Source organism: Rhagoletis pomonella, unplaced genomic scaffold (genome assembly GCF_013731165.1).
Source record: "Rhagoletis pomonella isolate Grant_MI unplaced genomic scaffold, Rhpom_1.0 Rhpom_scaffold_00002, whole genome shotgun sequence".
In the NCBI taxonomy this organism is placed as follows: Eukaryota; Metazoa; Arthropoda; class Insecta; order Diptera; family Tephritidae; genus Rhagoletis; species Rhagoletis pomonella.
This window is the reverse complement of record NW_023458556.1, coordinates 62,132,740-62,157,245: the sequence shown is the minus strand read 5'-3', so window position 1 is coordinate 62,157,245 and position 24,506 is coordinate 62,132,740. Positions and strand designations below refer to the sequence as shown.

General features: G+C 32.3%; 1 protein-coding gene across 1 annotated transcript in view; it reads left to right on the top strand.

Moving 5' to 3' along the window:
* The window catches only part of LOC118733932, a gene marked incomplete in the record, with an annotated part of 328,743 nt that overhangs the window by 136,278 nt on the left and 167,959 nt on the right, over positions 1-24,506 (top strand). The window contains 1 exon segment of the mRNA XM_036463569.1: positions 14,137-14,208.

Below are 24,506 nucleotides of genomic sequence, written 5' to 3'. Positions count from 1 at the left end.
CAAGATTTTGCGGAATATTAACGCGTCGGTGGCGTCGCCTTGAAAGAATTTAACACGATACCTGGCGGTGGTAGAAAAGGAAGGTGTCCTCCGGAAAGACGAGGCGAGAGGAACTAGGCGTAATTGACATTTCCACTTGGCGTCAGTTGGAAAACAGATTAGAAGCGACTCGCGAAAAATTGCTTATACGGGCAGTGCCAAACAAGAAGAAGAAGAGTACTGCAGACTACCATGGTTAGAGCCCCAAAGAAGTCGTCCGTGGTCAACTCGTCATCAGATGCTTCGTCGTGGGGGCTAAGTTTTCCAAAAGCGGGACCGAAATTTCTTTCCTTGCCCACCCTGGCATTGAAATCGCCCATCAAAATGTCTTGACGGACGTACCGCTCGTAGCTGTGGTCCAAGCACTCATAGAAGAGATCTCTGTTGATGTGGACTTTGGCGAGATGCTCGATGCAGTTCTTTGCTCATTCAATCCAATTTCTTTCGTGGTGGCCCTGTCAGTATACATATCTAAAGTTTCAAAAGTTATTCAAATTAAGCTATGATTATCTTAATTAAAGCAACTTTATTTTTAAAATTCATTTATGCACAAAGCATGTATTGACATACATACATGTACATATGGTTATAGGTATTTCCTTGTCCGCCATGGTGCAAAAGAAGACATTTCCGCTGAAATGTAGCTGTCGATGACAAATACTTTGTTTGTTGCCTTTACTTTGCTGGAAATGTCAACGTCAATGTTGGTGGCGGTAACTGTGGCAGCCACAAAGGCTGCGTAAAGATGCATGTGTATATATGTATGTACGTACATACGATGGTGTTGCTAAAGTCAAAATCGATTGGTTTAGTGTCAGCTTTGTGTATAAATCGATTGCGGTGAAGAAACATTTACCCTCACATTACCTGTGCTTGTTCTTTACATATAGGTACATATGGATGTATGTAGGTATATGTTATGTATATGTATATGTATATGCAATATCCCTGCAGTGAAACTTGAAACTAGTCAGGAAAAATACTAGTTTACAACTAGAATTTCCTAAATGAAACCAAACTAGTTCGAAAATGAACAGACTTTTACCAAGTGCCAAACGTTTTATTCATGCCCGGTTTTATTTGACTTCGACAGTTTAATACAATAAAGTACATACACAAAATATTATAACTTTTATTTGGGTATATAGTAAACCATTAAAGCGAGTACATATTCAATTATACCAGACCTGTTAAATAATATTTTTAACTAAAATGTTTTCTTTTGCTTATTTAATATTATTAAAATAAGTAAAAAATAGAGTTTTTATTTGGCTGAAAGCTTTTACTTTTAATAATATTTAATGAAAAATGCATTTAAATTTATGTGTGAAAGTATGACATATCTATGTATTTAATTTTCCTTTTAATTAATACACAAAAAATTTAACACTAATTATTGGCAAACCTACGGCTGCTAAATAAAAATGTGTAATACATTAAAGCGTTCTTAATTAAAAGTGCTTTATGAATTCATTTTATTTTTTGACTCCCAAAGTAGTGGTTTCGGTCCATAACGGGACTAGTATTTTTCTGTCAATTTTGAACTAGTATGAGACTGGTTTATTTCTGACCGAAATCTGACAATTGCCATCTCGTAGGACATCCCCATGTTAAAAATACCAGTTGATTGCATGGAAAAAGATAGTTGGCCGACTAGCTGGGCATGCGGTTTATACAAGTTGTGAGGCAGTTTATAATTGTTACATTTGAATACAGGGATTGTATGCTTGTGTGAACGAAAGTATACATATATAATCTTCCCTTGCAAAATACCACTGCTAAGAGCCCTGTTACACGATATGTATTTCCATATCGACTGCAGAGTGGAAGATCGACCTATCTCGGCAGCCAGTTCGAAAACGCCCTATCTCAAAAACCTTTTCAAGAACGCCCTATTTCAGAATTTTATTGAAAAACACTCTATCTCAGAATTTGGTTGAAGAACGCCCTATTTCAGAATTCCATTCAAAAATGCCCTATCTCACTTCAAAATGTATTGAAAATGTGCTGATATAGCGCGTTTTTGAATCGGCAGCTGAGATAGGGAGTTTTTGAAATGAATTCTGAAATATGGCGTTCTTCGAGCAAATAGGACGTTTTTGAAAAGTTTTTTGAGATAGAGCGTTTTCGAACTGGCTGCCGAGATAAGTCGATCTTCCACTCAGCAGTCGATATGTAAATGCTACTTTTCTGATACGTTATAAAAGTATGTTCACAAATAAATATAATATCAATCAAAGCTCCTTTTTTAATCACCCCGTTTACACAGGCAAATCTCAGATTATTAGCCGTCAAATTTGTTGTGCTTGTTATTCTCACATCTCAAGGAAAAGTTGTGTTTCTTCTCTGTACCACATTGATCACGTCTTTCTGCTATATTAAGTAACTTAAATATATGTGAACTTAATATTTAATTAAAAATACCTTTACAAACATCTTTAGGGCCGTTTACATAAGACTTTTGCTTCGCTTTGCTTCATAATTACGCTTTGACAGATAAGTTCAATACATGATTTTATACGAGTCTTGCTAAATAGAATGCGAGGAAAGCAAAGCGAAGCAAAATCATCGGCAACTCTCGACTTTTGCGTGCTTTGGCAGTCAGCTGTTTACATATTTTTTTTTAGACACCGAAAAGTTTTCGGTTTAATCTGAGATTATATATTTATATTTACAGATTACCGAGGGGCGAATTTTGTATTGCTAATTACAGATAAAGGAGTTAAGCTCGAAAATCTGCTTATATGTAAACCTAGTAAAATATATGATAAATACGAGTACATACCAGTGTACGAGTGTAACCAGTGTTGCCTACTCAGCTTCACATTCCTACATTCATGCTTGTAAACATGTTTACATGCACCTATAAGTAAATACATACGTATGTATGTACATAGTTACATACATATTTTCAAATCTAAAATCAAGCGTGCATGTAGGATATGTAAATACATATATGAACTTACATACAAATGTTTGTACGTGGATACATTTTACCAAAGAGTATTTGTGTTCACACCATTCGCTTCTGCTTTTGACACCCGCCATTGCACATTTCTACATACAGCAGTGTTATGCGTACATATCATTTCCAACATATCGCACACGATCTTCAAAAGTGACACAACTAAAAATTTGAATTTTTTTTAATTATGCAGAAAAAATGTACACAGAGCTTTTATTTATCTTTGAACAAAAGCTGGAGCAAATTTTTGTTATAATTTGTTGAAAACACCCTAAGGTATATATATGATAAGCATGTGCTACGAAATAGTTTTTCGTATTTTCTGACCAGTGTTATTTTGAGTTGTGTCACTTTTTAAGCTGGTGTGCGAAATGTACCTTTAGTCGAGCAAAAATATGAATGCATATATATACATACTAATAGCATCAACACCCTTGCATTGTTTAGAAACGAGCAGCAGAATGTCAATGCCATGTTGCGTTATGATCCTTTCTAGGAATCCATGTAGCTTTTGTCTTTGCAAATACGCTGAGTATTCCGGAGCCCTATTGCCCCAACGAATTATCATTAGCATTTTAGCAAATTATCGAACTTGCGCAAAGTTTTGTGTTTTACCAACATGATAAGGAAAAGTCACTCAAATGAGTATTAATAAGTAAAAAATCACTCAAAATCATAGATCAGCGTTGCACCAAATGCTTAGCGAAAAGATTTTAGCGGATAAGTGATAAGTTATGCAAATTATCAAAATTTATTAGCATTTCGTTGCACCAAAAATTTTTAGTTATCACTTGTCATTTTTCATTTTGCTAACTTTATCATTATTTTGCTAAAAAGAATTTTACCTATCATACCAGTGATAAATTACATTTATTCAGTCTGAATGAATTAATCAGTGCTTTAACACTGGAGGACAGTCTACAAATAATAAAAGGCGTGTCATAAAAGAACAAATCAACTACGGTTTACAAATTGGTGTAATTGAAAAATTGCGGCTATCTCGTAGCCAAATTGAAAAAATTTGATTAAAAATTGGAGCGAACCTATAATATAACAGTGAGTGTAATAATAGCATGGTCGAATGCATGGGGTCCACAAATTACCGCTATGTAGAGTAATCCATCGAGTGGCAAATGCCGTGATAAACGAATTGATGGATGAAACTATTTGTTGGCCGGAATTTACGCAAAATATTGCCACACAATTTTTCAACATTGTTGGATTTCCTTAAGTCGCAGGGTGCATTGATGGAACTAAGATAAACATAGATGCCCTAAGGTTACTGAGTACCAATTTGTTAATCGGTACGGAAATAATTCAATTAATGCAATGTGGGTTTTGTGTTTTTTGTTACTGAATTATTTTGGAAAGATCCAAATAAATAATCCTAAAATGTAGAAAAATATAGTTATTTATATAAACATACGTATGATAGTAAAGACGGACTTACTTTTTTCCTTAATAATTTTTAATACTGCGCGACATAGTAAGAAAAAAGGAGAAGGTGAAAAGGTTTATCAAATCACACATGGGCTTGCTAAGCCTTCGTTTTCCATTAAGAAACGGTAATCATTTTAGCTAAGCACCGTATTCGAAAAGTTCTCTATTTCAAAAGCAAAAGAAATTGGCTGTGCAACATTTATCAACTTTACTTTTCAAAAAAAGGTCTTATCCAAAAGTTGTAAAGTGATAAGTGATAAGCCGTTGGTGCAATTGGGCCCAGATATGGATTTTAAGCAATATTTGCTTACTTATGCGAGCATAATCCCCTTAAATCCTGTCAACTCACTAATCTCTTTGCTTACAATTAGTGATGTTAAAATCGTGAAAATTAGTTACCTTTTGATTAAGTTGTGCCAGTTAGAAGGGATTACATTTTGACACGTAGAACTTTATATAAATGTATCAAATTTATTTGACATGTGAATGCACCCATGTAGCCATAATGTACCCTGGGTTAGTTCACATTCGGCAGTTTCAAATGAGGGCAATTCTGTCAACTGTCTTTCGTAAGACAATTGTCAATTCTGGCAACTATCTTGAAAGCTATTTGCAGTCTTGCGAACGATTTATATGAAATTAAGAATATATATCTATTTTTCTTTTTAAAACAACAAAAAAAATAAAATTTAAAAAGAAAGAAAAACTCAAATTAAAAAAAAAGTAGCTGCAAAAATTTCATTAAGTTAAAGGAATTAAAAAACAATAAAATCTCAAAAATAAAGAAAGATTAAATAAAAAACATTCTTTTAAAGCCATATAATCATAAAATGAAATGAAAAATGGAAAAAATTGTATGAAAAAAGAAAATAAATTTCTAAAAATTACATAACTGAAACATAATTTTTAATACAAAACCTAAAAATAAAATTAAAAATTAAATTAAAAAAAAATATATTAAATAAATATATGTAGGAAGTTCTTTAAACATTTTATGAAATTAAAAACAGTCCTTTCTTTTTGAAACAATAAAATCTAAAAATAAAAAAATATTGAAAGGAAAGAAAAATAAAACAAAATTGAAAAGGAAAAATACCTAGTAATTAAAAAGATTCTCTTTCCAAAACAAAATCTAAAAGATAAAATAAAATTAAATAAAAAAACCTTCTTTTGAAAGCAATAAAATTAGAAAATTAAATTGAGAAAAGAAAAAATTAAATAAACAAGTAATTTTTAAGCAAAAAAAAACCGACGTCAATTCTCATAAAAAAATTTAAGAATATCGTTAATTTCTTCATTATCACGGCATCGTAATTTTGTACCTTATAAGTTAAATGATGTGCTAAGTTAGAAAACATCTCCACGCTTCTTAAAAACTAGAAAAAGGTCGAATTTCGACAGTAACTGGCGCCCCTAGTAAACATTAAATAGACAAAAGGAAAATAAACAAACCCTATTCGAATGTCCAGTCCAGTATTTGCTTGCCTGCCACTTGCCTGCCACAACTTGATTACTTTCTTCACTAACACAATAGGACGCCTAAAAAATGGGATAAAAAAGAGCAACCTGCAAATGGGTAAATAAACACATTTCAGAATGCTTTTGTATGAGATGAGATAACCGCCAACAGCCGACCAAAAATCCGCTGCACTTACTGCACAAGAGTAACGGTAGTAATAAAATCGACCTTAAAAGAGCAGTAAATACTTCCATTCCTATGGAAATGTTTTCTATCTGCTAAGTAAGTAAATATGCACGTAAAGCAATCATGCAGGTATGTACGTTAGGGTGGTCCAAAAATGCATGTGTTTCTTTATCTCGAGATCAAAAAATATTTAGAGGTCGCTCAAAGCGCTCAAAGTTTTCCATGTATTTTATATGGGGGAAAAATGTTTCGTAGAAATGGTATAGATTTCTTAAAAATCAATATTTTTCGATCGCAAAATTTTGTTTCTCTTCAGGAGACTTCCAACAATAAAACCAGGGAACGGATTTTATGGAAATTGTCTTTTTTTCTGCTAAAGAGATAGAGTATTTATAATCGATTAAGAATATCCACGATTTAGCTTTCCCTGATTCCATATATACACATTTGATGTTGCCTTTTTTAAGATATTTGCCTTTTTTTTGCCTTTTCTACCTTTAAAAAAGTGATTATAGCATTTACAATTTTTTTTTTAAGAATAAAAAATATACACATGCCCATGCGGCTTATAGAAGCGGAGGGACCTCTTGCCAAATTGGCAAAGCCGTTTTCTCAGCTAACGTAGGCTTGGAAACAATAAGGGGTGTGGATAAAATTGTAAAGGGCGAGGAAAACGCCCTTATTCCTAATATTATGAAAGTTTTAAACGTTCCATGCGCGCCACCTGTATCAACTCACGCCGAGCGCACATTTAGTACATTCAAGGCTTTTCTTCGCGAAAATCGAATGAAAATGCTGCCAGAAAACTTCAAAATGCATCTTGTGGTTCAATGTTACTACAACTATACAGATTAAAGTTTTATGAGTTAGAAACTCGAAAGGATACAAGTAATTTTTAGCAAAAAAAAACCGACTTCAACTCTAATATAAAAAAAAAATATATATATATATCTCATGATCCACTGATCGGATCTTAACCAGATTAGTATGGGATCACCTCTGAGACACTACCTCTCCGATGCAGAAATTCTCGAAATCGCTTGACGTGGTCCAAAGTTATGCGGTAACACACCTAAAAAAAAAATAAAAATAAATAAAAAAATATTTCGACGAACTGATAACCTCCTCCTTTTTTGGAAGTCGGTTAAAAATAGTCAAAGAACAAAGTACAAATTTTTCTTATAATGAAATAGTTCATAGTTTTACTCTTTTTACTTGTAATATAAACATTTCTAAAATAAGTGTATTTTTTGATTGTTCTTCGTATTTTCTGGATTTTTTTAGTGCCTTTTTTGCCTTTTTTGCAATACCTTGTGCCTTTTCCGTTCCCTGATAATAACCAATTGTTTATTTTACAATTTTCGATTACGAACGATTTCTTATGGGTCCCCCATTGTATTTCTTTGGGATTTCGAGGTCCTGTAAAAGGTAATTAATATTAAAAAATGGTTAAATAAATAATTTCGTATTATTTTTGGAAATTTTCCGAAGAGAAACAGAGTTTTTCTATAGAACAAAATTGATTTTCAAGAATTCTATACCATTTCTACGATTTTTTTTCTATACATGGAAAACTTTGAGCGCTTTGAGCGATATCTAAACATTGATTTCAAAATAAAAAAACAGTATTATTATTTTTTTTTGTTATAGGATTGTTTTCTAGGGGGTGAGAGCATTAAAATTCTTACATTAATTCATTCATTACAATATGCCCGTATTTAAACAACTGCAGTAAGTAAAAAAGTACGTTTCCAGCAAATGTAGGGTTCAAAGTGAAATGCGCGCCAAAGGGAAGTAGATAAGACTTTGTTTTTATACGCTACCCGTATATTCTTAAAAATATATCCTCATTATTTATTTGCATAAAAAATAAATTGACCAGTGGCGGACACAGACTTTTGGTTGGGGGGCGACTTGGGTCCACTTGTCAAATAAGGTTAAATTGACTACACAAAGAAAAAAGTAACATGTTTTTTTATCAAACGGCGTAATTTTCGGGGTTTTTTGTGTGGATGAAAATGCGAAGCGTCTCCAACCAAAAAAATTAACGCGAACTTTTAGGTACTTAAAACGTTCACTTTTTGTACTGAAATTAAATGACCTATAAAACTTCATACCCAAAAATTTTCTGTCAGCCTGGTACAACGCAGCCGTGTTTTTAACCGGCGAAGGTTCTGAAGTAGCGTTACAAGCTTGAAGTTTGGCCCTGCATTCTGGCTTTGTAAATCAATGGAAAATAATATTCGTCGCAGTTACCAAGCATAAAAAAATTCAGATTTATCAAAAACTAAATTAATTTAAAAAAAAGTAAGTGCGCCTAGACCACACTGTAGAAGTGAAACTTGCGTTACTTATCTATCTATACATAGACACATCTACTTTTGCTTAAGGTTATATTTTTTCGCTTTTTTTCTATCAATGTAGATCCCTACCTCTACGACTATTCGTTTTAATAACATTCATGTTATTGTTTTTCCATTATCTTCATTTTTATCTTCATACTCTATCGATATGACGTCCATCAAAATATCGATAACAAAATCGAAGACAAATTCGATAACAAAATCGATAAACATCGATAACAAAATCGATAAATATCGATAACAAAATCGATAAATATCGATAACAAAATCGATTTGTATCGATAAGAAAATCGATAAATACCGACAACAAAATCGATAAATATCGATAACGAAATCGATAAATAGGGATAAAAAAATCGATAAATATCGATAACAAAATCGATAAATATCGATAACAAAATCGATAAATATCGATAACAATATTGATAACAAAATCGATAAAATAACAAAACCGATAAATATCGATAAAAAATCGATAATAATCGATAAATATCGATAACAAAATCGATATATATCGATAGCAAAATCAATAAATATCGATAACAACATCGATAACAAATTCGATTTATATCGATAACAAAATCTATAAATATCGATAACAAAATCGATAAATATCGCCAACCATGTCGATAAATAACGGTAAGAAAGTCGATAACAAATCGATAAATATCTATTACAAAATCGTAGCAAAATCGATAAATATCGATAAACATCCCTAACAAGGTCGATAAATATCGAAAACAAAATCTATAATTATCGATAACAAAATCGGTAAACATCGATAACAAAATCGATAAATATCGATAACAAAACCGATAAAAATATGGATTATTTAATCGATAAGTCTCGAGAATCTCGAAAATCTCTAAAATCCCAAAATAGTTCCCAGATTGAGTCTCTGTGTCTCTTCTATATCGTTTCCTCTTTAATTACCTTTATTTTAACCTTTCTTCCCCTATCTTCATCTTTACTTTTATCGGTATCCTCATCCTCATCTTTGTTTTTACTTTTATGTTTATCATTTTCATCATCAACATACTCCCCTTTACCTTTGCCCTTATATATATAAGTAAAATGTTTAAATTTACCTTGGTCCTCGTTTTTACCTTTATCTTTACACATATTTTTTTTGTTTTTATTTTTATTTTTATTTTTACCTTTGCCTTTATAATTTTCTTTATCTATGTACGTACTCACCTTTACCTTCATTCTTGTATTGTTATTTATAAGTGTTATCCTCTAACCTTTTATTAGCAAGTTTTTGTTAAATTCATACCATATGCATACACACAAGAAGTACTTGTTTCAGCCCCAACCATTTCCGTTGCACCATTTCCGTTGCACCATTTCCGTTGCACCATTTCCGTTGCATCATTTCCTTTGCATACACACAAGAAGTACTTGTTTCAGCTCCATCCATTTCCGTTGCATTATTTCCGTTGCACCATTTCCGTGTGCAATTTCCGCTGAATTTGCCAATTTACTCCCAACCAACCAACCGCCGCTAAAGAAGTTTCACTTCAAAAATTCAGATTTATCAACTTTGATATTCTCTTTAAACAAATTATTTCTCAAGCTATATAATAGATCTTTGGAAGGAGTTTTGACTACGTCGAATAGAACATAGCTTTTTTGTGATTTTTTTTGCTGCGCTTCCAATAGCTGCATTTGTTTCTTTCGGTATTATGATATTTGTGGACCAATCTTAAAACAAAACTAGTAGTAGTAGTAGTTCCGTGTTTTCGTTGCCGGCACTCAGCAGTCGATATACGTTGTCGATTAAATGCTGTGAAGTATGCAGAATTAGCAAATGTTTGCAAAAACCAACAAAATTGCCAGATAAATAATCTTGGGAAAGCCTAAAAAAATTTTACGATTGAAGATTAAAATGAACAAAAAAAAAACTTTTTAACAAAACTTGTTTTCAAATTTCTCGTTAGGGTAATTTATTTTAACCTAAGTTTTACTTTTCGCAGACATTGGGGGGAGGGGGGGAGAGGGGGAGGGGTCGAAGGGGGCGAAGGGGGCGATGGGCGATCTCCCCCTGTATCCGCCACTGCCGTTGACGCCTGGTCACATTTCATAAATATTATGCCAGTGACATTTGCGTTTGTATAGGAATTCCGTTGAATTGTATTATACAAAAGTAATATGTGCATATGTGCTTTTATATTGCTGGCGTATGAACAAGCATACATATTTACATGCGAGTACATATATGTACATATGTATGTATGTAAGTATGCTTATGAATGTACATAAAAGCAAGCGCCAACAAACGCATGCTAGCCAAGTACAAAATACACACCACATTTGTTCGCATTTTCCGCTTCCACGTCATGGCTTCCGCATGGTTAATAGTCACACATGTTTATGGATGTGTACAACATGGTAGGTATGTAGTATGTATATGAAAAGCAGACGCATGCAAACCTGTAAAAGATTGGCCTCTAAAATATGTTACGTATACGCACCGTAAATCGTATGTATCTACTCATAATACTTTCATAATGCATTTGCTTGATTGCTTTCGTCAAGGTACATGTAATGGGCACAGAACAATACCTAAGCCGTTACATGCTGGCTAAAAAAAACTGGCTGAATATTAACTAAAGCTTAAATAGGGAAACAATTTTCTACTAACTCGTGAGCCGATTTTAAATAATATAAATATATGTGTGTTGGTGTTGGTTGAATTTTCCGACAGGGTGGTAAGATGATTTATTTTGGAACGAATTTCCGTCATCCCTTGTCAAGTTTGGTTTGCAGACAAACCGGTTTCGGCATTGTGCCATCTTCAGTGACATTTTTCGTTCGTATAAATATATGGTTGCAGCTATTTTTTTCCTGGAACTACCCTTAGGTAATAAAAGCATTTAAACATAAGACAGCTGCGTTAAAAAGATTCTAAATTTTTAAACCCACATATTACTAGCTTAGAGTTGAAAAGTGGCTAAGTCCACTTTTTGGGAAAACTTATAATACGATAAAGGAAGCAAGAGAAATTAAAAGTGCATCGTTTACAAAAGGATTAAGTTACATCTTTAATTTCTTCCCGCTTATAGCCGGAAGCCGAAAGGCAAATTTGCTAAGCCCAAAAGCGGAAGAGAAAATTTGTAAAAAGTCAAAATAATACGATATTTTTAAATTGACATCGTATCTCTCTAATTCGTATGGAGACTTGCTTTGCTTTAATCACGCAAAATGTTGTGTTCGAAGTTTTGCAAAATACTCCAAGAAAGTGGCTATAAGAAGCTTTGTTCCTCCCCTGTGAAATTAGAAAATACACTTAGGAACGATATTTCATTTTAAATGCAGCAGACAAATGGACTAGCTCATACTATCTTAACCGATTTTCATGTTCAAGATCCTCGTATATACATCTGGAATGTCCCGACCCTCCATAGGAAAAGTGCTTCTATTCAACCGCGGAATTGCTCAGAAAAATATGAGGCTTAAATCAGCACAGTACAGGGAATACTACACACAAGTTTAGTGTGAGATTTGTAGTTGGGCGGAGGCGACCAGATTCACCCTCATCAGTGAACAAATTGCCACAATCCGCATGAAAGCGAAATATATTTGAATATGCAAATTCCAAAAAAAAGAGCACATCTCGTATCAGTCCATAAAGACCTTCTTTCGTATCAGTGTAATCTAAATGTTTGTCTGTTTGTTAAGCTTCAAAAGGACTCATCTTTTTATCAATTCTACTGTTGACGTCCTGGCGAGTACCGAATAATTTTAAAAAGATCACAACAATAATTAATTTTTTGACGTAGAATACGTCTTATGTTTCGGTATAGATGCCTTGCTCAAATGCTGCAGTTGTAATTTTTAGAGCTTTTCAAAAACGCTTATTGCACGAGTAATAGTAACGGAGCGATTTCAAAGAAAGTTCATCGTTTCAAAGAAAGATCCATAATTTACTGACTGTTTTATTTTTAGAAGTGATTACTTTGTTTATTTCGTATGAACAACTGTAAACATTAGTTTATTTTGGGGTAAATTTTGAGCCTTTAAAATGCTGTAGAAACTTAGGTTTTGCAGATACAACTTTGATTTTTGGGGTATGAACTCTTTAAAGCAATACAAATTTTAAGCATTTTAATGCAATGCAATGCATGAATACAAAATCATTTCGTCATCATTTTGCAAACAGGCGCATGCGCAAGAACAGTTAGGCTACTGAAAGTGACAAGAGAAGAAAACAGTTTGTGTGTGTAGTTTATGTATTTCGCCCATTGAATGACAGATGGCGCAGGTCAAGTGAAATACTTATAAGCTAACGTTCGATTACATAAAATGGGGTATCAAATTAAAAGGCTTGACTTGTAGATGTGCATTTTTTTCGGAAAAGGTTGCCACATGATGATAAATTGAATTCAAACTACTAATTAAGTTAAATCAATTAGTACATTATGGGCATAGGTCGAAATGATTTTGAAAAGGCTTTATTTCTTAGTTACATGTAGGGGGGTTGTCACCTGTTTAAAAAATCAAGTTTAACTTAAGTGAATGCAATAAGAGGATGGAAATACTATTTATGTATCACGATATGGGTTTCAGACACACGACGTTGTGGCTTAAAATATTTTTAACAGGGTTGTCACCTGCTTACAAACTTAAGTTCAATATATACAATAGGTTAAATTAACTACTTCAATATGGATATAAATCAAAATGGTCCTGAAAAAAGCTTTATTTTTAAACAACATGTAGGAGGGTTGCCACTGCTTTTAAAAACCAAATTCAGCTTGAATTTAGGGAATTTGTTAATAGAAATATGAATCACAATATGGGTGGCAGGCGAAAAAGGTTAGACAAGGTTTTGTTTTAAAATATTTTGAACAGGGTTGCTACCTGTTTGAAAACGCAAAATTTATTTGTGTTTGCATAAGTTATATGAAATAAAGAAATATTTGCGTCAAACGAAGGAGTCGTGGAAATCATTAGTTTAAACATTTTGAATATTAAAAAGGGTAGGTGTTAACCCCAAACTTTAACTTTAAAACGTTATACTCAAATTCCGTAATGAATTAAAAGAATTATTAAAAGATGGTTATCAAATGAAATGGGTTCAAAAAGCCTTTATTTCTGAAATTAATTTAATAGGGTTGCCACTTATTTAAAACATCAAATTAGGTAATTGAAATTAGTATCACAATGTCAGACGCAAGGGATTTACTTACGTATTAATAATATTTCGGAGGATTGCCAACTGTTTGAAAATTCTAATTTAGCTAACTTATACACAAGTCCGAAAGTGAAGGCAATGCAAAATAAAAGTGAATCGCAGTAGTTGCAGATGGCGCTGGTAATATATTTGCTCATAGAAGATACTCATCATCACATATATTTACTAGCTGATAACACATATGATTGAAATTCATGTTGGCCTGCTTCTCTATTGCAACTGTTCATATTTTGTATTCGTATTGATTTAATACATAAATTAAATTCAATATAATCAAAATGAATAGGTCATGGTCAGAATTTAACATGAATGTGCTCTTAATAGTATCGTGCATTCTACGTTTAAGTTTAGGGGATGTGGCTCCGAGAAGACAAAAGCGCCGGACTGATCCTTTTTCTAATAGCTTAGAAATTTAATTTGTTTTATAGTATATTTGAACCTATCACATAAAACTGAACTATTAAAGAATCTCATTTTTTGGTTCCAGATTTATTAACAGAAACTGAATGCTGATAAAAGTTATCTACCAAGGCTTAAATTCAAATGGGAATCTATTAAGGTACGTATTTGCACAAAAAAATTATATACGATTTTTAGAATTCAGTTGATAAGGCATATATTTAAATTAATTATAAGAGTAAGATATGAAATATTTTTCACACAAACTGCGAATATCGACCTAATACAAATATAATATAAAGGGCATTTAAAATAGTAACGCGGAACATAAACGTATAAAGTAACTCACGCAAGTGTTATCAAGTGCTTCCAACACACTGAAATCTATACAAGAGAAACCTGGATTTTATTTTATTAATTCTAAGATGACTTGTGAGGACCACGTCAATGAATTAATGGGTAAAATCTATACACCTTGCGTTGCCTGAGAGAATCCTCGCTTTTCGTACCTTCAAACACGAAAAATAAGCTGATTTTAAGCGTAATTGTTCCCTTTATTACTTACTTCGAAGTTGTGTGTAGCAAACTGAACTCTCACTCGCTGCACAAACTTAAAGATGCCTGTAACCATGCCACTTCTTATGTATATGGCTTTAAGAAATTTGACATATAAGTATCTATCTTTCAACTCAATACTTGGCTGTATCCCAACAAACTAATTGTATAAAAGCTCGTAATTGTATTTTTATGTTTAAATTGCTTGTTTATTACTTTAATTACTTAAGCACTTCAAGAATTTTGTTTGTAAATGGTGTTAGACTTTGGAGCTCCCTTTCATTGTCTGTAAATGAACTCACTGCGTGAAAGTAGTTTCAAAAAATTTATCTTTGAATATTTTTCCCGGTTAAGTCGCATTATAAATTCATAATTTTTCTATTTGGCTATTCTACGTTTTATACAATTTCTACCTGTTTGTCGTATGATTAATATGTTACCTAGTTACATACCGTTTATATTAATATATGCACACATACTTGTTTTCATATAATTGCATTTTTTATTTTACTTTAATACATATTTATGTGCTCAATTATCTGTGTTGCGCAATAAAAGATTTACTCTTAATACGCTAATGCATTTAATGAAACAAATAAATGAAATGAAAATGAAGAGTTTATATACTAGGGACTTGGGAAGGCATAGGTATTCTATATGATTTTACAGCGCTATTATTCTTGGCCTGTGAGTGTTAAGGGTTCTGCTCGTCAGTCGTTTCAACCTTAACTACGATATTTAAGTTTACCAATGGTTTTTCCTTTTCCGCACTAATTTTACATTGCCCATCGCAAAAATTCTTATCAGGCGCCGCGAATCAAGCCGAACATTTGCTAGTTTTCACATATACAATATCTATATATGAATTAAGTGAAACAAAGTCGCCAAGTTCATCCTGTTCTGACCGACGTACAATTAATGCAGAATAATTTCGGTGGTTAATGGAGTTGTTTGTCATGATATTCCCACGCATGTATGCATGTTCAATGGATTCACAAAAATTCAGTGCAATAAAAAACTAAGCAGCGCAATGGCGCACACGAAAAGGTCAAAGTTCATCTTAGCATTTGACACGCATTTCATTGCAAAGGGCAAAAAAACAATAAAAGCTAAACAACAAAAAACGAAAAAAAAAAATTAACCAACGCTTTGCTGGTTTCTTATTGGAGCGGTTGGTATCTGACGCTCTATGCGTTCGAGTTATCGAATTTTCTGAATACAAATAAGCCAACACACGTACCTATTTACATAGTTATGTACCTATATACGTTTGTACATTAGACTGCATTACAAAAAAAGTAGCGGTTTTTAAGTCTGGATAACAAAATTTATTATATTTGAAGACATCCACCAAAATATTTCGGAAAAATATTGAGATTTACGTGAGCTAGAACGATTTGAAAATACCTCCAAAACTTTAGTTTTTTATGTATAAAAATAGTACTTTTTGAAAAAAAGTCACCTTATAAGACAAAACAGTTTAAGCTTAAAAAGTTACATAAAAATATTAAACAAAATTTTGGTTCAAGGGTTAAAATAATAGATTTTATAATTCCAATCTCAGTGAAGCAAAAGTAGGTACAATAGTGCCATTTTTGGCACTTTCATTCACAGAGGCACTTTTGGCCCATTTCATCGAAATAAATGGCTACTATATAACAAAAAATCACATACCACATTATAGATTAAAAAAATACAAAAAGTGATAATTAAAAGCACTAAAAATTCAAATGAGGGCCGCGAGAAATATTTACAAACGGCTGAATTCTATTGTGAATACGCAGTACGAAATGTAAGTTTTCGCAACAACAAGCTTTTAATTCAGAACTTTTAGGAAGATTCTAAGTTTGCAGTTTTAAAATCCATTAAATAAAAGTGCAATTTTCCCCATATACCGAGATTTTTGAATTTTTTTTTCTGACGGTGTCATATATTTTCATCCATTACAAACTTTTCGAACACACGTTATATGGAAAAAATGTTTGAAATTGAAAACTTGAAATCTCATTAAAAATTCTGAATTCAAAGTTTGTTGTTGGGAAAACCTGCTGAATTTTTATAATTTTTGTGCAAATTATGAATTAGACTTTCATATGAAATCATTCGAAAAATAATCAATGAACAGAATAGACGAAACTGGTCAAAATGTCTCACTGCCATTATTTCGCTCATATGTATGTAGATACATATGTACATATATGTGTGTAAAAATGTCATAATACCTATATTTCGGTGTATTTCCCCTCCGTAATTGGAATTCTGTATAATTATACCCGAGCGCACTTGTGCACAAGGGTATATTAATTTTGTTCACATAACGGTTGTTTGTAACAGCCAAAACGAATCGAGATAGATATAGACAAATGTATACATAAATGATCAGGATGAAAAAAGAAATCGATTAAGCCATGTCTGTCTGTCCGTCCGTCTGTCCGTCTGTCCGTCTGTCCGTGTACACGATAACTCGAGCAAAAATTGAGATATCTTAACCAAATTTGGTATGTAGGTTTCCCTTAATCCAAGGTAGGTTGGTATTGAAAATGGGCGAAATCGGACTTTAACCACGCCCACTTCCCATATAACGGTAATTTCCAAAAATACGAAAACTGCGATATTTTAGTAACTACTAAAGATAATTCACTCAAAATTGATATTTATAATAAGTTTTAGACGAAAAATAAGAATATTATAAATTTTTGGAAAATGGGCGTAGCCACGCCCACTTATGGTTATATGTGTATATCTTGGTAACCGCTGCACCAATTTCTTCCAAACTTGGCACAGTTGTTGGCCTTCGCACAACATACTAAATGGCCGAAAATTTTTAAAATCGCTCAATAACCACGCCTACTTCCCATATAACGGTAATTTTCAGAAATACGAAAACTGCGATATTTTAGTAACTACTGGAGATTATTCGCTCAAAATTGATATTTACAATAATTTTTCGACGAAAAATAAGAATATTATAAATTTTTGGAAAATGGGCGTAGCCACGCCCACTTATGGTTACATGTGTATATCTTGGTAACCGCTACACCAATTTCTTCCAAACTTGGCACAGTTGTTGGCCCTGGTACAGCATAAAAAATCGCCGAAACTTTTTAAAATCGGACAATAACCACGCCCACATCCCATATAACGGTAATTTAGAGAAATACAAAATCTTCGATAAATCAGTAAATATTGAAGCTAATTTATTCAAAATTGATACTTCCAACAATTCTTTACCAAGAAATACGTTTATGGTAAAATTTTGGAAAATGGGCATGGCACCGCCCACTTATGATCACATATATGTATATCGGTAACCGTTCTACCAATTTGTACCAAACTCGGTGTGGTTATTGTGCTTGCCACATATAAGCAAAACGTTGAAAATTATTGAAATCGGACTAAAATAACGGCCGCTTCTCATATAACGGTAAATTTCAGAAATGCTTGAAACTTCAATATTTCGAAATTTAAGGACGCTAAATTACTCAAAATCGATACACCCCGGCTTACCATCTAGCGGAAGGTTTCGGAAAGGTGAAAAAACATATTTAATACTTGCGCCGGGTATTTAATGTTCGGCTCCGCCCGAACTTAGACTTTCTTACTTGTTTTACTATGAATTTATGTATATGTCTAAGGAATCCTTCATAAAAGTGATTTACTGTAATAATTTAGCTAACTAATAATTATTATATTACTTCAGTGTATTTAAAAATATTATTTTTATAAATATATTGTTCTTAAAACGCCTTAAAAATTTAATTTTGTAGCACTTTCATCTTGTTTTCGGCACTATTTTTGCAGACCATTTGGCACATTTTGAAATTTTGAAATTCCATTCCTCATTCCAATGGACAGTACCGATTTTTTTTTATGGAAAGTGATGCAGTCTAATGTACATATCTAATGGTGTTGTCGTTTCTACAAAAAATGTTGCCTTTTCATTGCCTGGTTCTTAGTGTTTGCGCTGAGAAGGCAATGACAAGGTACAATTTTTCCCTAGAAACGAGAATGCCATAACTGAATATTTTTATTTTGTATATTCGTTTGTATGTGTATGTGTGTATATGCGTGCCAGTTTCTAGAGCTGTAACGCACGCTTGCTATGGCAAATAAAGTTCTTGCCTTTAGAAACTTTTTCACAAGTTTGTTCAACACTTTCGAGACAGTTGTACCCATACGTGTAGTTGAAGGATAATGTATAAAACACAAATGTACATATGTACATATTAGGCAGATGTATGCATATTCAACAGATATACATAAAAACATGTTATTCTGTTGTGAGTAGCGCAAAGTTTATTTGCCTTTCATTTTTATTATGTTGCAGTCGTCAATGCTTTAAGTACTGGACTTGCCTCAACATTACGGATTATATAGTTATCCGTTTTGGTGAATTGCGCTTAGCAGGTTACATGCTAGGTACGCGCATACATATGTAGTGAGCTCGTAATTCGTGGAGTAGAAATGTAGGCCTATGCGAAACTCATTTATTAGCACAAAAGCTTAGTGTGTGCCAAAACTTTTTAGCAACAATTTTCGAATGGAGTGAGAAAACTCCAATAGTGGTCTCTGGCATAGGCAAATTAGTCATGCTTAATAACAGCATGTAAAAGTTTGTCTGCATTTATTGTAATGGATTACTTTCGTGAAGCAAATCGGTAACGGTCTAGTAGCAGATTTATGCACTAATGCAAAAGTTTCAAAAGTCAATTCATCTACTGCCTACATATGCTTGTTTATGTGTTTATACATATGCACACAGAGTAAGTGGAAAAATGTAGTTGTAGGCGTAGAAAAGATTAAAGATTACGTATGGTAAATACGATTCCTTTCATTTTCTTTAAAGCAGGAACCAAAAAAAACAGTTTTTTTTTTAACAGTTTAACTTGACCAAATATTTTTGAAGGCCGAAATAACTGTCCTTTCCTAATAATAAACAAACCGCTTATCCAAATTAAACAAGTTTGGTATCAAATGAAAGAGGAATAAAATAGCTTTAGAAATGAAATGTCTAAACGAAGAAATCCGCCTAATTAAAAATAGTTCAACAAAAAATGTTATTTAATTAACATAGAATAAACCTTCTATTCAAAGGCTATATCAGTCCATTTTCATTTGATAACAAATTCGTTTAATTTCGATAAGCGGTTTGCTTATTATCCGGAAACGACTTTTATTCCGGACTTAAAAATATTTGGCCAAGTTTAACTGTTAAAAAAAAATAATTACTGTTATTTACTCATAATCCTACAGAGCCCTCATTTCTGAACCAATTTAATTAATTTTGTTTCAAACGAAAGCCTATACAATTCACAAAAGACCTGTTAAGCGCGATTTTTTAATTTTTATTTCTTTAAAATTTATTAAATTTTTAGTGCAAATTGCAGTGAAGGTGAAAATCAATTACCCTGTTCCAGTTAATATATGTTACATAATAAAAACTAACTGAAAACAATTGTAGGGCTCCCCCAAAAGGAAAAAAAGTTTTCATAAGAAAAATTTCAAATATTAAACAAAAAGTTTTCGCCAAGCTTTAAAAGAATACTAAAACAATAATGTGAATGTAGTAAACTTTATTATATCTAACTTTAAATTAGAAAGATAAATATAAAATTTTAAATTTTAGTTGCTAACAATTATTGCGTCATCGATTCGACGAAGCATCACTTTCCTGGGTTAAAGTCACAAAGTACCTGTAGTGCAGTCAATCTAGAAATGGTCGCAAATAGTCTGCGCTGTATGAAACTTATAACAAAATTTTCAGAAAATTACCCTGAACAACATATCAAAAAGTAGGAGGTCAAGGTGTTTCGCTAATATGGTTAACACAGTGCAACAAAATGACAAAAAAACACAAATCTTTAATCCACGGTCTCATACGTATTTTTCTGGCAGGTTATGAATAATAAGAAGACATGTATTGTAACAAATATTTTTCCGACAGGGTTGGTATTTGATGTATTTCGGAACGAGTTACCGTCATCCCTTGTCAAATCTGGTTTGGAGACACTGAAGATGGCACATCGCCAAAACCGGTTTATCTCCAAACCAGATTTGGTGGTAATTCAAATACTTCAATTGTATAAAACCTGAGAATTCCACCCAAACCCCGGGAAATTTTGGCAAACCCTCAGCCCTGAGATTCGATCGGAAACCCTTAAATCTCAGTGTGAAAAATCCAATCTGGGAACCCTATTATAAAGAGAAAGTTTTAAGGGGCTAAGAACTCGAATTGGATTTTAATAATTTACAATCATTCCATATAAAAACATATCGAGCACACTTAATATGGAAGAAAATGTCCAACAAAAAAAGTAGGGATTACGTGAATTCTTAGCCACTTGAAACTTGGTTGAAAAGTGAATTACCAGTTTCAAACCACTGTGAGCCAGTACCCCGTGAATACTTCTTTCTTTGATCTAATAAGCAAATACGTAATTCTATCTTGACCAGCTTATACTCGGCAATCTTCAGAGTATATGCGCCGCTAAGACATAACGATGATTTTTGGCATTTTTGTTGAAGGTTTCTTTAATTTTTTCCGGGTAATCCAGTCGTCAAACACACTTTGTATGGAAGAAAATGACTGACACCGTAACCAAAAAAAAAAACAATCCCAAAAATCATCAGTACGTCCTAGCAACTACAAACTTGCATACTAGAATTGAATCGGCGACCATGTTTTTTGTTTTTATTGCTTATATTTAATTGTTTATTAGACAAAAAATGTGGCAGCACAAAAAATTTTATTTTTGTTGGGGCTAACTGAAAAATTGAGCTAGAAGCCAGAAATTTTGACAAAATGATTTTTTTGTGAGCGTCAGCGAAATTTCCATATGGCACGGAAAGAAACAAAACGTTTATTTTAGTTGGTACAGTCTAATATACGTACAGTCATGGGAAAAAAACGGGACACGACATTTCGCCCAGTTTTGACTCTTTTTCTTTTGTTTGTTTAATATTTATTAATTTTTTATTAAAGTCTATGTAGTTGATTATATAATACTTAAATCCACATTTCAAACATTGTAGAAAATAAAAAAACAATTCCACAACAACAACGAACTGTTTATTCAAAACTGTATGAAAAATTCTTCGTATGCTGTTTTCCATCCCCTTGAAGTTTTGCAATAATGTGTAAATTTAAAAAGGCTAAGAATTTGCGCTGATTTTTGATAATTTGTTTGCTGACGGTATTATAATTTTTATCCATACAAAAAAATTCTCGAACATGATAACTTTGCACCAATTAAAAGTGCTATAATTTTGCTATTACTGTTTGCTGTAGCCAGTTTAAACGCACATAATAGCATCGAGTCTGTCCGGCAATGCTTCATATGCTGCACGAATGTGGTCTCATGGTATTTTTGTATTGTACGGGCAACACAACACACCACGTTTAAACAAAGCATATTTAATGGGCAACACTTCGAGCGCCTACCCTTGTACTATCTAATCGATGTCAAACACTTTGGCTGTTGCTATCGGTATCAATTTCAATGGCTTTCAGCATCGTATCGCATTCAAACTCATCTGCAAAATAACAAAACAACAAAACATAGCCTTGCACCTTTGATGATACTTTAACTTCGTAGCCTTTAAAGGCCTAATATATGTTAATGCAATAATACCAGAGTAAATTATTACCGCATATTATTGCTTATGCTACACGTATACGATGTATAATACAAGTAGAACACTTTGCTGCCTTTTTTTGTTTTTGTTCAATAATTTTATCCACATCATGCTGGTACAAACACAATAAGCTGAGAACTCTATCCTACGACAATTGCCCTGCAGTGAAACCCCAAACTAGTCAGGAAAAATACTAGTTTACAACTAGAATTTCCTGACTGAAACCGAACTAGTTCGAAAATTACCAGACTTGTACCAAGTACAAACTATTTATTCATGCCCTGTTTTGACTTCGACAGTTTAATACCATAAAGTAAACAAAATATTATAACTTTTATTTGGGTATATTGTAAACCATTAAAGGGAGTACGTATTCAATTTTACAATACCTGTTAAATAATGATTAATATTCATAATGATTATTAATTAAAGCATGTTTCTTTGGATAACCGTTTAATGAGTATTAATTAATTACGTAAAAAAACGTTAATTAATTCATTAATTTTAATTACATCATTATTTTGTAATTTTTATCATTTTCAATTATTTTTGACTTGTTTTAATTACACGATTATAATTATTCGATGAATTTCTATTATTTATCATCAAGAAAAACTATTGAAAAAAGCTAAGAATATTTAATAACTACTTGAATTATTTATTTATTTCATTCTTATACAAATCCTAAATTTTAAACATTAATTGTTACTTTTGTAAAATTTGAAAAAGAAAAGACTGGAATGTGCAAAGTTAATGAGTTTAATTTATTTTAATGAAAACTTTTATTTTTATTTTAGTTCACTCAAAAATGAACTAAAGTCTTCATTTTATTTTTAACTAAAATGTTTTCTTTTGCATATTCAATATTATTAAAAAAGTTAAAAATATAGTATTTATTGTACCTGAAACCTTTTACTTTTATTAACCCTTAATGAAAAATGTGTAATATATTAAAGTGTACTTAATCAAAAGTGTTTTATTGTATATTCGTGAATTCATTTTATTTTTTGACTCCCAAAGTAGTCGTTTTGGTCCTAACTGGACTAGTATTTTTCTGTCTATTTTGAACTAGTATGAGGCTGGTATATTTCTGACCGAAATCTGACAATTGCCATCTCGTAGGACATCCCCATATTAAAAATACCAGTTGATTGCATGGAAAAAAGACAGTTGGCTGACTAATTGGGCATGGGGTTCATACTAGTTGTGAGGTAGTTTAGAACTAGTACGTTTGACTACAGGGTGCTTATGATTATTAGTATAAGGTCAGCTTTGCGTACGCATCCACCTACACGTATTTATTGCATTTTTTGTTTTCTCTGTCTCCGTTTATACATTTGCACATACATATGTTTTTGTTGTTAATTTTTTTTTTTTTTTTTTTTTTGCCCTGCTGAGTCACTTTCATTTAATTTTCTGCTTAATCCTGCCGGCTTTGTTACTTTGCAACACTTTATTTTTGTGTACACAATTTTGTTTACATTGTTTCGAAAATGGATATTGTTTAGCTGGAAAAGCTCTTGAAATTTATTAACAATGTTGGTTGCACTGCTGACAAAAGACCTGCTTGGTATTTTTGTGTGCTCAGTGTACAAAGTAATTGTTTTACTATCATTTTTCAATGAACATTATACAAGTTTTGTAAGTGCGAATAAGGATTTGTAATGAAATCTGTATTCCTGGAATTCGTGTGTGATGAAAGAAGAGATTTGCTTTTGCGATTGTCTGAAAATTCGGTTGTTTGTACTATAGTTGCTTTGATGATAAATCAAATTAAATACTTCAAGTTCAATTATAAATTTTGATATTTGTTACGTTAAACTAAAGCATTTAGGAGAGCAATTTGTTTTGTCGTTGTTTACGTACCAAAATGCTATGGAACAGACGACTGCTATTAATCTATGGGCAATGGGCTTTAAGATTCGTTTAATATTACTCATACGCACTGTCACGCTTGTCAAATATTTAAAGGTAAAACCGCTCGCTCAATTCGTCGGCCATCATTTATTTTTTGAAGTTTGTCTACTTTATAAAATTGAAGTTTTGAGAGCAACTCAAATGCCAAATAAAAGTAATACAAAAAGATGAAAATATTCACATTTTCCTTTATTTGAGACTGAAAGTGTGAATGTATTTGTGAGATTGAAAATTAAAAAAAAAAATTTGGTTATATTAACAAACTTCAAAAATGTTTAGGCTGCCTCTCAGCGGTTTTACCTTCAAATGTTTGGATCATGACGAAGTAGTGTGTACACGACGATTATTTTT